Source organism: Frieseomelitta varia, unplaced genomic scaffold, assembly GCF_011392965.1.
Source record: "Frieseomelitta varia isolate USP_RPSP 00005682 unplaced genomic scaffold, Fvar_1.2 scaffold_926, whole genome shotgun sequence".
Lineage (NCBI taxonomy): Eukaryota > Metazoa > Arthropoda > Insecta > Hymenoptera > Apidae > Frieseomelitta > Frieseomelitta varia.
In genome coordinates this window covers 30,784-44,548 of record NW_025110730.1, presented here as the reverse complement: position 1 = coordinate 44,548, position 13,765 = coordinate 30,784, and the positions used below count along the sequence as shown (strand labels likewise).

General features: G+C 35.0%; 1 non-coding gene across 1 annotated transcript; it reads right to left on the bottom strand.

The window, feature by feature from the left end:
* Positions 1 to 1,387: 1,387 nt before the first annotated feature.
* Positions 1,388 to 1,484, bottom strand: Trnay-gua. Its single transcript has 2 exons — positions 1,448 to 1,484; positions 1,388 to 1,423 (listed from the first exon to the last, which is right to left on the bottom strand). It is a non-coding gene; the product is annotated as a tRNA-Tyr (tRNA).
* Between the last annotated feature and the right edge of the window lie 12,281 nt (positions 1,485 to 13,765).

Genomic DNA, 13,765 nt, shown 5'->3' with positions numbered 1-13,765 from the left:
ACTGGGAATATAATTAGAAACGTGTAAATAAAGCACGAAATTGTACACGATTCTGCGGCGACAGAAATATTTTGAACCTGATATGTACGCGCATCCTGTTTAGAAAGTAAAGTTTCGATTGGTTCACGAGTGGATTTTAGAAACCTCTTGATATTTGTTGCCAAGCCTGCAAAGATTGGTCCTAGGTCGTCCAAGCTTCAAAAAATTATTGGACAGCGCTTGCACGTAGTAAATTGAAAGAAAATAAATTTCGTTATTCGTTTCAAAAGGACTTAGATCTTCGAGATGCTTAAAATCCGCCCGCCTCGGAGAAGTAGCAGCATGAATATTTAAAGAGTCCTACGAAAGTGAAAAGTTCGAAGCTGGTTTCTCGAGAGGGACACAGAGGTCCAAAGATTCTCGAGTTCGGCTTCGCGATCAGAGTAGACGATCTCCTTGACATTTCAATTTCGACCCGATTTCTCCGTTGATTCGCGACAATATCTTATCTGACCGATTAATGATGCTCGTATTCTTCACCGACACAATGGCGGTGTCTACTTGACATTGAAACACCACGTTCCATCCTATTAATCTCAGTCTCTTCGATGAAGATCGAGAATCCTCCATCGACATTGATTCCTAATAGAACCTCTCGGATGGTTAACCCAACAATTCATTTTCTTCGGGCGACGAATCGTCGGATTGAAGGCGCCAGAGCTTTCGATTCACCATTCGACAACAACAAATCACAAATCAACGACAGTCAGAAATTCCACGTCACGAGGTTTTGGCTGTCGTTGGTACGGCGCACCTTCGAAGAAATGGTACTCGGTGAAATTGACTGCTACTAGGTCAGTAGGTGATAGAAGTCGAATACTGTTGCCTCGTTCGATTACTCTTGCCTCGATAGTTGCTCTTCCTATCCGTGTAAACACCGCGGCACTAATTGAAATTCTCCTTCAATTTCAGGCGAGAGTGTAAGAATGAATTTTCTCGGTTTGCACGACGTTTCACTTGTCGTCATTTATTATAATCGATACGCGAATTTAATCTTAGCGAGATTAGATATTTCAATGAAAACTAGGAAAAGTGTGTTAGACCTGAATTCGTGGAATCTGAAAGTTTGTTCATGTTTGGTTTCGCTATCAACGTGTATGATACCTCGAGAGATCTTGAAAAATAAAGAAATTATTGTCGAAATGACATATCAACTCGTCTTCTCCAGATTATAGAATAAGAAAGCTGAACTTTCGAATTATTTTTTTTTTTTTATAAATATCTTTCAATAATGAAAGCAAGTTTTCTAAGAATCAACTTGATAATACGAGTCAGAGAATTATCGTAAGTACCGTGATAAATTAATAATAAATCCTATGTGATATGAAATAGAAAAAAAAAAAAAACTTCCTTCGAGCCGGATTCGAACCAGCGACCTATGGATGACTCCGATCTACGTATATAACCTCTACAGTCCACCGCTCTACCAACTGAGCTATCGAAGGCTCGTGACAAAATGCTCTTAAATAACTAAAATAAGGTCCATATACTATATATTAACAAATCTAATTAATTCAACAATAAAAATATAACATTAAAAATTGTATAATAGTAGATAAATCTAAAATTATATAACAGTATTTATCATTTACTACTTTAATAATATGTAAACTCAAAAAAATATAAAAATTGTAATATTGTCCAGAGGAATAATATTCGAGTAAATTGAATTGACAAAATAATCGTTCCTTCTAGCCAAATTTGAAACAAACTAATCTATGAAGTATAACTTTGAAACAAACCAATCTCAGAATTATAACTTTTGTAATATTTAAGTACAAATGTCAAGGTTATAATTTAAACGAATATTTTTGCAAACACATTTCTTCGAGCCGAATTTAAACCAGCGATGTATGGATATCCTTGAATTTGTTGAAATAACACCGCTCTAACAACGGTGGAGTTATCGAAGGCCCATAATCATCGCCTCCTCCGTGATATCTATAATTCAAACCGTTTGCTACCGAAGCGTCAAAGAGAAAGGAACTTCATAGAGTGTTCGACAAGGTAAAAAGCCCCTTCGAGCCGGATTTGACCTATGGATGTATTTTTAAGATACGAGATTGAATCGTTGCATACTGTACTATGCTGATTATTTTCATTTGAATATTACGTAGAAAGAACGTGATAGGTTCATGCGGTGGCTAGAAAAGTGTATATTAGCACGAGATGACAAAAAACGAAGGAACATGTTCTAAGATCTATATCTTCTAGAGATACGTAGATACAGAATGATTTACAAAGACAAGAAGGATAATCGAGAAATTAAATATGACCTGGTTTCTTTTTCTCTTTCTTTTTGTATAAAATTTTCCAGTTTTCAAATTTCTTACCCCCTCCCCGCTCAGCGGAAAGAAACTACCTCGATTTCTCGTATCGACTTTCGCAATCAACGAGTGATGAAAAATCACGACCGAATCGGTATTATCCGACGTGGCCAGTTGAGTGTCACGGTGTATGCTCGAAACGTGGTGACCGGCGGAAATCGGCAGCAGGCCCGTTAACGTCGTTTCTTCGACGCGTTCAATGGAACTGCGACGACGTAACGCATAATAATAAACCAGGTATTCAGCTACCGGCGTTACGGTATCGTTACGGCTGGTCGAGCAAAAATCCCCTCCCCCAGATCCGATTCCCTTCGATTCGCGGCTCAACGAGAAATAAACCGCTGAAAACGATGGTGATCGACAGCAAGAGGGAAAAATTCACTCAATGGAAAGTGATTATGCAGATCGACGTTTTCCACCATGTTGAAAACCTCTCGATCGAACCGATACTCGATCACTATATGCGTACGTAAATCGTACATACGTGTGTGTTTCCTACGGTTGACAGCCACGAGGATAGCAAACGTTACCATCACGGTTTTCATTTCGCTCGATCGTTTACGATCATTGTGCCGTCACGGTTGAATTATAGGGGTAGCATTGGGAATTGGGAATTCATAGCGTTTCCATGGGAAGTAAATAAATTTTGTTACACGCGAACAAGCGCGATTGAAATTTATCCATTTTGAAATTTAACAGAACAATGCCTAATAGGACTTATCAGAATTCAAAAATTTGGAAAACACCTGTCGTGAGCTGTCTGTGCATATGCATATTTATCTAGATGATGGCTATCTTTCATTTTTCACTCTTTAATAGTACGTAGGTCCTCTTGTATGCATTATATAATAATTACATCAACTAATTGGTAAATTGATATGTATCAAATTGTTAGTCGCGCAGTTCCAAAATTTCAGTAATCCTCTTAACCATGTAATTGGAATCAAACATAGTTCCACCGAATATCGAGGTTTGTTAATTTGATGAATAATTACAGTTGGCCAGGACTCGTTACAGTGCCAACGAAATTTCATGTTTCACGGTGAATGTTTCACGAAGCATATAGAGTGTGGATATAAAATTTTATCTTACTGTGATAAGTATTCAAATATACTTTCGCGAGTCAATCAACCAACAACCTTACTTACAATTAGTACACCTCGCTGGGTCACTTACTCCGAGTATGCATTTTACAATTTTTCCCACGTGAAATTATTGAAAGTAACCGGTATCAAGATATCCTTCTGCCATGAGGTGAACGAGTTTCACGCGAAGGAAAGGAAAACAACGAACAAACCGTGTGTCCTTCGATCCCGAATCGACCGTAGGACTATCGAGAGTCGTCGACCCCGGTAGGAGGGCGCTCATCGTGCGTACGATCCCTGAAGCTAGCCCGCGAAACGAAAAACCCTCTGACCCATTTTCAAGTATCGTTCACCGGAATCGACCGCTCGAATTCACGTTGCATTGTCCTCGAGGTATGCACCACGCCTCTTCGTAACGCGCACGCGCATTCCACCGCCTCCGTTCGCAACTGAGAGCTCGACAAATTGAATTAATTAAATTGAAATTAAATAACGTAATTAAGCTCAATATGTACTCGCACAGCTGGATAAAATTCAGTAATCAACGACCACTTTGAACGTGGCCAAACAAACATCGAGGATCGCGTGATTGATCGAATAAGGTCTCGTCCTCCAGAGGTACCTTCACTGTCAGGATCATGGGAAACGCGAAAAGAGGGACAAGGCGGCCAGTTGGCTGATTCCAAGCGTCTTTTTGTTTCACCGCGAATTTCACGCCCAACGAAGACAGTGAAAGGAATTGAAGTTGTCGCGGGAAATGGTGTAATTCCGTTTTTCCAGGCGCGAAGCATTTCAAATACGCAGTACTACAAATGAAACTGACTAAGAAGACAGTAATGAAAGCTGAAATATAAAATAACGGCAAAAGCATAAAATTTAACAAGTATAAGAGGGTATACTGGTAATCCGACTCAAAAAAATTAATTTTTGTTTACATTTTCTCAAAGCATATGCTTTCGAAAATGTCTATGTAAAAGGATTTGTTTGAATTCGTAAAATTAGAAAACGGTGTACTACTCGCAACATAAGTATGAATATTTTTGTACAACGGGCAACAAAAAATTCAAATGTGTTTTTCTAAAAAAATATTTTACTTTATAATATTATTATTTATATTATTTATTTTTGTATTATTATTTATTTTATAATATTATTATTATATTATTATTTATTATTATTTTATAATATTATTATTTATATTATTTATTTTTATATTATTATTTATTTTATAATATTCTATTTTTTATACTGCTCCATTGATTGTAAGTATGAATATTTTTGTACAACGGGTAACAGAAACTTTAAACGTGTTCTCAAATCCATGTTTTTTAAACTGGCTGATATTTCACGTTTTAGTTGACCGATTGACTTGAAATTTGGAGATCTTCACCGAATGTACCTTTATCGCGTAAATCATGGATTTCAAAATCTGATGTTTTTTTCTATTTTTTTTTTTTTTTTTTTTTTTTTACCACCCAAGGACAAAAGGCACAAGGAAAATCGATATTCAACTTCAAAATGCTGCCATTTTTTTAATTTTCAAAATTTCGCTGTTTCCGTGGTTGATGCCATAGCCATATTTATACTAGTTAAGATGCATTTTGGTTTTTTAGTTTCAAATAACCAGATGGAGCGGAATCATATCAGCCATTTGAACCCGTTTTTAAAAACATGCTTTAGCTAAAGCTATATCACTTCCACAACTTTCATTAATTTCGTTAAAAAAAAAAATTGTAAATACTCTTTAAGCATGAATAAATCTGTGTGCGAAAACTGCATACCAAAATGTATCATGGTTCCCTTAGAAAAATATCCCCAAAAAGTTGATTTTTAGCCGGATTACCAGAATATCCCCTTAACATACTTTTACGTAACACTTTAGTAAAGGTACGTTCAAAGGAGATGCACGAATTTTTAATTATAAGTTTAAGTTTACAGCATATTTTCGATTATAGAGAAAAAAAGGAGGATGGGAAATGACTTCTTGATCTTAAGCTCCAAGACACGGAGAGTGTCACTTTCAACTTTCAACTCTTCTCCGTAATGGCCGTCCGTGTGGCGAGCATTTTTTTTATATTCTTTTCTTCTGCACGCTGTCGAAGGTGTAACGGGATACCCACGTACGTTACGACACCTTCGCGTCATTATCCGCAGAGGAATCTCAGTCCCTACGCGAAACGCATAATTTTCTAATTCCTATAAATTGGATAACCGATCGGAAGATGAGTTGCGTAATTTCGAGGATCGTTTATTGGCGTGAAAGTTTCTAAACGGAAGTTTCCTTCGCTTTTTATCCCCGTGAATGATTCATTATTTAATACTTGGTATAAATTACACGTGCATCCTTTCTTTAGTTACAAATCACGGACATTTCGCACGTTCTAATAATGTCACCAAATTTAACATTACATGCAATTTGACATTTGGAGATTTCTATGAATCGTGATTTGTAAAATGTAAGTTTTAACCGTCGAAATGTGGCGTGATTATTACACGGAATATATTTACATAATTGATATGTAATGCCAATGAAAATAAATATTAAGTATGAGACTAAACATTCAGATATTTTCGAAAGAAGAATTTCATTATCGAAGGTGACTCGAATTTACAACCACTTTCATTGGATGTACGAAATGTAGGCTCGCTGATAACGTAGAGAACAAGGCTAAGAAGGCACGGTCGTACAAAAAGTTAGCGCATGCTCGTACGTAATTATAACAGGTTAATTGTGCGACCTCGCCACGACACGAACAACACTTTCACTGGAAACTAACTGGTTTCTGTTGCATTTAAAATGCACTTGATGTGTTTCCTGCGTTCGAACTTTAGAATCAAAAACTTCCAAATTGCACAAGTAGACCTAGTAGAATCTTTCATCGAATCTTGATCCGAGGCGAGACTTTCTTTCACGAAACATTTGACATGCACTTGTCGATTACATTTATCAATTGTAAAACCTGGAATAAAATGTTTGCGAAAAAAAGATAAATAAAAAAATAATTTATCCTTATGATGATCCTTTTTCGTTAGATCTTAGAAATAAAAGAGCCTCTATATATTCAAAACATTTATATTTAGTCGCATTAAATTTCACGATCACGGGTTATTTCGTTTTCTCTTTCTTTTCAAGAAATTTCAAAAAAATCATCTTTCGCGCAAAAAGCAATTTATCTGCCAATTCTTTAAAGAGCAGTACGTTTGGCGAGATCGTGGCGTTTACGAGAGGATCCACCATGGCTCTGGCGCCCGTGGAGGCAGCGCGTAACGGAACACGTTGCAAAATCGCATTTTACGCGTACGATTAAGTCCCTGGACGGATAATTCCGCGGCGACGCGCATATCCTGCCGCCTCGGCCCTGGATTACGTGACGTTTGACAGCGAAAGTTAACAACGAGTGCCCCAGGGTGCTGTGCAATACGAAAACTCCCATCTCTCGACCTCTTCGCGGAACCATTCAGATAGATCGGGAACATTAAACGACCAGTTCGAAGCTTCATCAGATTAGACTCCTCTTTTTTTTAAAGAGGTTTTATACTTCATTATTATTACCTATGTTTTTCTTTTTTTTATAGAAGTTTTATATTTTAAGGGGACAGGAGAGTTTGAAATTTTCAAAAAATCGATTTTTCTTGTTTTTATTTTTAAATAGTAGTTTGAAGTCCTAGAAATAAGATACAAAAGATCCTAGCCTTTGAAACAATTTATTTTGGAGTATAATAATAAATCCGCGGATAGAGAATAATTGAATTTGTATCAACATTGTTACAACTTTAAGCAGTACTATAAAGTGTAAATCGTGTGAAATATCACCTTTGGTGAATCGAATATTAGAGGACTTGGATTCAATTTAGTTGTGAATTGTAAGAACTGTGAGCTGCGATATATAAGTAAAAAAAGTAAATAGAGGATACATATGAAAAATGATGTCCTGCAAACGCATTTTTCTCGAAACTAGGTTTTTTAGAAGATATCTCGGAAGATATTTTTTAGAAGAAACTAGGTTTTGCAAGATATCTCGGAATCTAACCAACTGATTACTGTGAAACTTGGTGCGTATCTTTAGTGTAACATTACTAAGGATTGACGATCGAAAATTTTTTAATTTTTAACAATTTCGAAAAATGTAAACAAAAAACGTAGAAATTTTTGGCATAAATTCAGTACATCAAAAACAAATAGCTGCCATTTTCATAATTTTCACAGAAATGAAAATGTTGGATCGTCAATCCCTAGAGAATATTGTTTACTTTCGAATATTGTTTAGAGAATATTGTTTACTTTTTCTACCTTTTTGTTGCAACTAATCCTGTTTGACTGGAATCATGCACATCGATAGGCAATGTAAAAAAAGCTATGTAAAAGAATGTCGTTAAAAAATAAGAGCCCTCTTTTTTTCTTTTTTAATGTTGCTTTTTGAGTTCATAATGTGTTAAAATAAACCACAAAAGCTCATGTCAAATATGTACTTTTTTGTTTTACTAGCCCTCCAAAGTATTCGTAATTTTTAGACGCGTCAAACCGTCCTGCCCCCTTAATCTAATTATATTAGAATTCTTATAAGGTGAATAGGAAAAAAATTATAAATTATTTAGGAAAAGATATATATTATCTCTTCCAAGATCAAATAATTTTTTCAATTAAATACATATTATTTTACAAAAAGACGTATTGATCAATTTATGATTTAAGATATAAGAAATTGTTTGTTCACTTTCTCATGCAAGTACTTTTTATGCATACTCTTTGTCTAGATATAAAGAGCGTGCATGAAATGTACAAAGTATGTTTTGTACATTTAAATTACCAATTTATATTACCTGCATTTACTGTAATTATTATTATTAGTATATAAACTTATAAAAACAAAAAAACAGAGATATCTCGGTCAAGAAACGAAGTTTCTTTTACTCGCGACAGAATTTTTACATCTTTCGATGTTCCTTCTTTACCTTGAAAGACGAGGATCGTAATCGAACGTTCCCGTTCGAGGACCCCACCCTGTACAACCAATTGCATCACACCGATGACGCTGCACGCCTAACTATATGCTAATTTCGAAAGATTACGTTTCTACAAATAAAAAAAACCGATTATCGACTGCGACTTGGTTATACCGCGGCAACTTTCTTCCAACGCGACGACACTTTCTTGCGTGCTTCAGCTTCATAACGTAACGATCACCGATCGATGTATACTAAAATAAAGTGTAAAACCTACCCGCTGTGACCGTTTCTGTTTTATATAATATGTAAGGACGACACGACGATAGACGAACGGATAGACGATAGCATAATTGGTTCGAGTAAAAAGTAATATTCGAAAGAGAGAGAGAGTTTCGATGCTGTTTGAAATGCAAATGGATTTCGGGAGTAAGAGAGAAACGGAAGAAAAGAGAAAGAGATGTTTCACCGCCAGTCAATAATCGCGAATGTGTACAAAGGTAAAAGTTTCGTTCTCTGTTTGAATACACAGAGGCATGGCTTGCTTTCGAGAGGGGCCGGCTGTTTGTCTCGTTGAAATTTGCAATCATTACCCTTTCGAGAGTTTATTTAAACGAGAACGGAGTCGGGGCCCGCATCGATCCGCGCGTTATGCCTTCATTATCGTCGACCTTGTTCCCCTGGATACCCTGTTCAATTTTCGGAATGAATATTCAAGGTAATACGTCGACCTTCGAATCGATCGAATCGCATAGAGTTACGTGTATGCCTTGATCTTCTTACAGGGAAATTTGTAGAAGATAAGAAAAATAGAAAAATATGATACGTTATCGCTTTCGTGGAATAATAATAGTATTTGTAGATGGTTTGAATTCAATTTTTGTTTTTGATCTCTGCGACTGCCAAAGGGACCAACGCTCGCTTTACGCTACCAGTTACCTAGAAAGCTTCCGGCAACGAGTGCTATAAAATCATCCAAAAAGAGAAAAAAAATATTCGTGGTAAAATACAACGAAAAAACTCCAAAAATCAATTTTGACAATAAAAAAAACCAGTATGTAAAAATAATGAAAAAAATGCCAACAATGAAAAGAGAGCGTGCAGTGCAAAGTTTAAAATAACTAAAACACATGTCCAATTTGTTGGTTTAATTAGAGTTTGAATTACACTCTGAAGAAAAACACAAAATATTCTTCTTAATCAAACGAGTAAATCTGTTCGAGTATCTCGAGAATGCTATTGCATGGATTGCAATTTGTCGAACTTGGACAAATGAGGTCACATTGCAAAACTATCGATAAGTGAAAATTATTTTTCGGCGTTTAAAGTCGTTTCTCAAGGGCAAGGTCAGTTTCCCTGGGTTCAATCTACGCGAGATCGCTGCGAGACAAATGGGCGTGTGCACGTGGCTCTGCAACGATCTCTCGATCCTCGTTCTGAATCTGATCGTGGTCCGCGGACGAGCCCGAGTGAAAGTGACAAGAACAAGGTCGTCCGCGTTACAAAATCAGGAATTTCTCGAAAACGGCTGGGCGCCAACGAGGAAAAACACGTTGCGCAAGCAACTCGCGGAATGAAAACCGCTAATACGGCAAAAGTGCTCGTTATTGAAACGATCGAGTTCGCTACGTGTCTGATTAGAGACAATTAACAGCGAAAGTAACGACAAAATAGCGGAGTAATAACTTCTGTTCGAGTATAATATAACTTCGACGAATCATTGAAGAATCACTTTCACGGTTGTTATTATTATTATTATTATATAAAACAAGTTTATTTTGTTTGTTTGACTTTTCGCTCAATTTTACTGACACAGTCAACGAACCCAAAGGGTATCGAATTCTAGAAAAAGAAACAAAGTTCTTTCCAAAGGCACAAATGGTTAGAAACTGTTTTAATTACGAGACAATTCGAATGATGCTACGTTCCGAAGTATGCCATTAAATTTCACCCGGATTTCCACGTGACGTCGCACAACGTTTCTTCACGAAAGCGTGAAAAAACAGATGTATACGTATTCTCGCGCAATACGCGCTACTTCTGTTACACCCTGACCGTGTTTCGACCAACTTTGCATAATTACACGCTATTATCCATCAGGCAGATATATCTTAAAAGCTAATCGACACCGAATATTATATCGTAATATCGGCTGGGGAATTCGAAATTGCGACGAAATTAAATTCGAGCAAATGACATGTTTGATACAAGGGCAAATTGACTGAATCACGAGATGAAGATTCTCAGATTAAACGCCTTTGATAAATGGTCGTTCCGACTGCACACTGGAAACGCAAATTGGCACGCGATTGCTTTGATCGAACGCAAAATTTCATGCTCCAATAATATCCACTGAAATCTAAATAAATTTCAATTTACTTTAATGAATAGATAATGTTGAATCATGATAAAATATACACGTGAAATTGTATATTATAATTTTATTAATATATAAAGAGCGAGGATAACAGTTTTTAAATTTTATTCGTTAATTTTTGTTTGTTTGTTTAAAGATATTCTGTGCATTTAAATGTATAAACAGGCAAGCGTATGATTTGTATGAATAAAATAGTATATATTTGTTCTCGTGTAATAAGTGAATAGGAGAAATGTGCAAGAGCAATGTGAAGCTTTTTATTCGATTATGATCGTGATTCAAGAAGCTATGAAGGACATTTGAAAATATGACACATAATCATTTTCATCAATTTTATACTTTTGAAAAGCTGCAGGTTTTATATTTTTGTTTTAAACAACGAATTAGGGTCCAGTTTAATATTTAACGAATTAGGAACATTTAATCACAAAACCAAAAACTTGACAGAGACAAATTAAATAAAGAAATCATTGTGCCTAAGAGACTGAGAATCTAAGCTACGAGTTAACTCGACAAACTTGATTAAATATATTAAAAAATACCCAACACGACTTTATCTTCAGTTCTTCAATCCCATCGTACAAAATACGAACAAAAAAGAGTTTTTTCGTTTGCAAATCGTCCAAACCAGACGTCAGACATTTTTAAATAGATAAAATAACATTTCCAGAAAAAAAGAAGCAACATGACATAGTTGTCCCATTAGGGAATACCAAACTAGTGATCGCATACAGCGACGAACAAAAATATTTTCCTGTGAAATCCTCTGCAAATAATATTTTATATTCGCAGACTAACTATAGTATCTTTGTCACTGTAGACTATTATTATTACATTCTGCCTCTTTTGCATTTTGTTGCGTACTCAACTCGATACATTTACTCATTGGTGTACGGGACTAATCGGAAACAAAACAGGATTGATTAAAATCGGGAAGAATTTTAAACGACTGGCTCAGATACTGAGTAGTTAATTCCTCGAATCTGTTTCATATAAGAAACATGGAAACGAGTGTTGTAAGATCCAACTGTGATCGTTGGAATTGTGATAAACCAATTAAAATGAACGTCATGCCTGCAAACAAGGAACATGCCGGCAAAACAGGAACAAATCGTGCGAGGACTCGTGAAATCGTTCGTTTTCGAGTAACCCGTGACTTTAAATGTGACTTTTCCTTTGTCTCGGCTCGCGACACGTCTTGCAGCGATCGAATACGAGACACGTGCTTAGAATCCTCGTCGCACGAAGCGAAAACAAAATGGTGGCAGAGCCCCGCTTTTAACAGGCAATGTGTATCGAGAGAGACTGTATTACGAAGAACCAGTATCCTAGTTATAAACGTCGCGTGAAACATGACTATCGCGTCACGTCGATCTCGATTGTGCGAGATTGAAGCATAGAATATTTCGAGCCCGGCGAAGGCTCGAGATATCGCGATGAAAAAAAAAAAAATCAGAATACCGGTTTATACAGGAAGAAAGGGTATTTACGGTACTAGAAGCTTTTTTTTTATATAGAAAGATATATCTACATTTAACTACGTTGTTTTCTCTTATCTTAACTGATATCATTTGAGAGTCATTGCAATTTATTTAATTTCGAAACATTCAATTCAATTCAATTCAGTTTTTATTTCAACCGCGGAGAATATTAAAATAAATACTAAAATATTAAAATAAAATTAAATGTCCTAAGCTTTACTAATCTAATATAAATTATGGCTATCTATAATACTTAGGGTTGAAAGGAACCTGTTTTATTTGGTCTGCATCTCGGAAAGTCAAAAGAAGGCCTTTAAATTATTAAGTAATTGCACGATATATTTGAAAATCAATTTTATTGCATTCTCTAATATGTAACATTGATAATTAAACGAATAGTTGGATCGTTTTGTTAGAACGATTCTTATGTTAGAACAGATTTCTAGGAGAGATCGTTCTTGTTTTTTATATAGAAAGATATATCTAGATTTAACTACGTTGTCTTCTCTTATCTTAACTGATATCATTTGAGGGTCATTGCAATTTATTTAATTTCGAAACATTCAATTCAATTCAATTTAATTTTATTTCAACCGCGGAGAATATTAAAATAAATACTAAAATATTAAAATAGAATTAAATGTCTTAAGCTTTACTAATCTAATATGAATTATGGCTATCTATAATACTTAGGGTTGAAAGGAACCTGATTTATTTGGTCTGCATCTCGGAAAGTCAAAAGAAGGCCTTTAAATTATTAAGTAATTGCACGATATATTTGAAAATCAATTTTATTGCATTCTCTAATATGTAACATTGATAATTAAACGAATAGTTGGATTGTTTTGTTAGAACGATTCTTATGTTACAACAGATTTCTAGGAGAGATCGTTCTTTTTTTTTATATAGAAAGATATATCTAGATTTAACTACGTTGTCTTCTCTTATCTTAACTGATATCATTTAAGAGTCATTGCAATTTATTTAATTTCGAAACATTCAATTCAATTCAATTCAGTTTTTATTTCAACCGCGGAGAATATTAAAATAAATACTAAAATATTAAAATAAAATTAAATGTCCTAAACTTTACTAATCTAATATAAATTATGGCTATCTATAATACTTAGGGTTGAAAGGAACCTGTTTTATTTGGTCTGCATCTCGGAAAGTCAAAAGAAGGCCTTTAAATTATTAAGTAATTGCACGATATATTTGAAAATCAATTTTATTGCATTCTCTAATATGTAACATTGATAATTAAACGAATAGTTGGATCGTTTTGTTAGAACGATTCTTATGTTACAACAGATTTCTAGGAGAGATCGTTCTTTTTTTTTTATATAGAAAAATATATCTACATTTAACTACGTTGTCCTCTCTTATCTTAACTGATATCATTTGTGAGTCATTGCAATTTATTTAATTTCAAAACATTCAATTCAATTCAATTTAATTTTATTTCAACCGCGGAGAATATTAAAATAAATACTAAAATATTAAAATAAAATT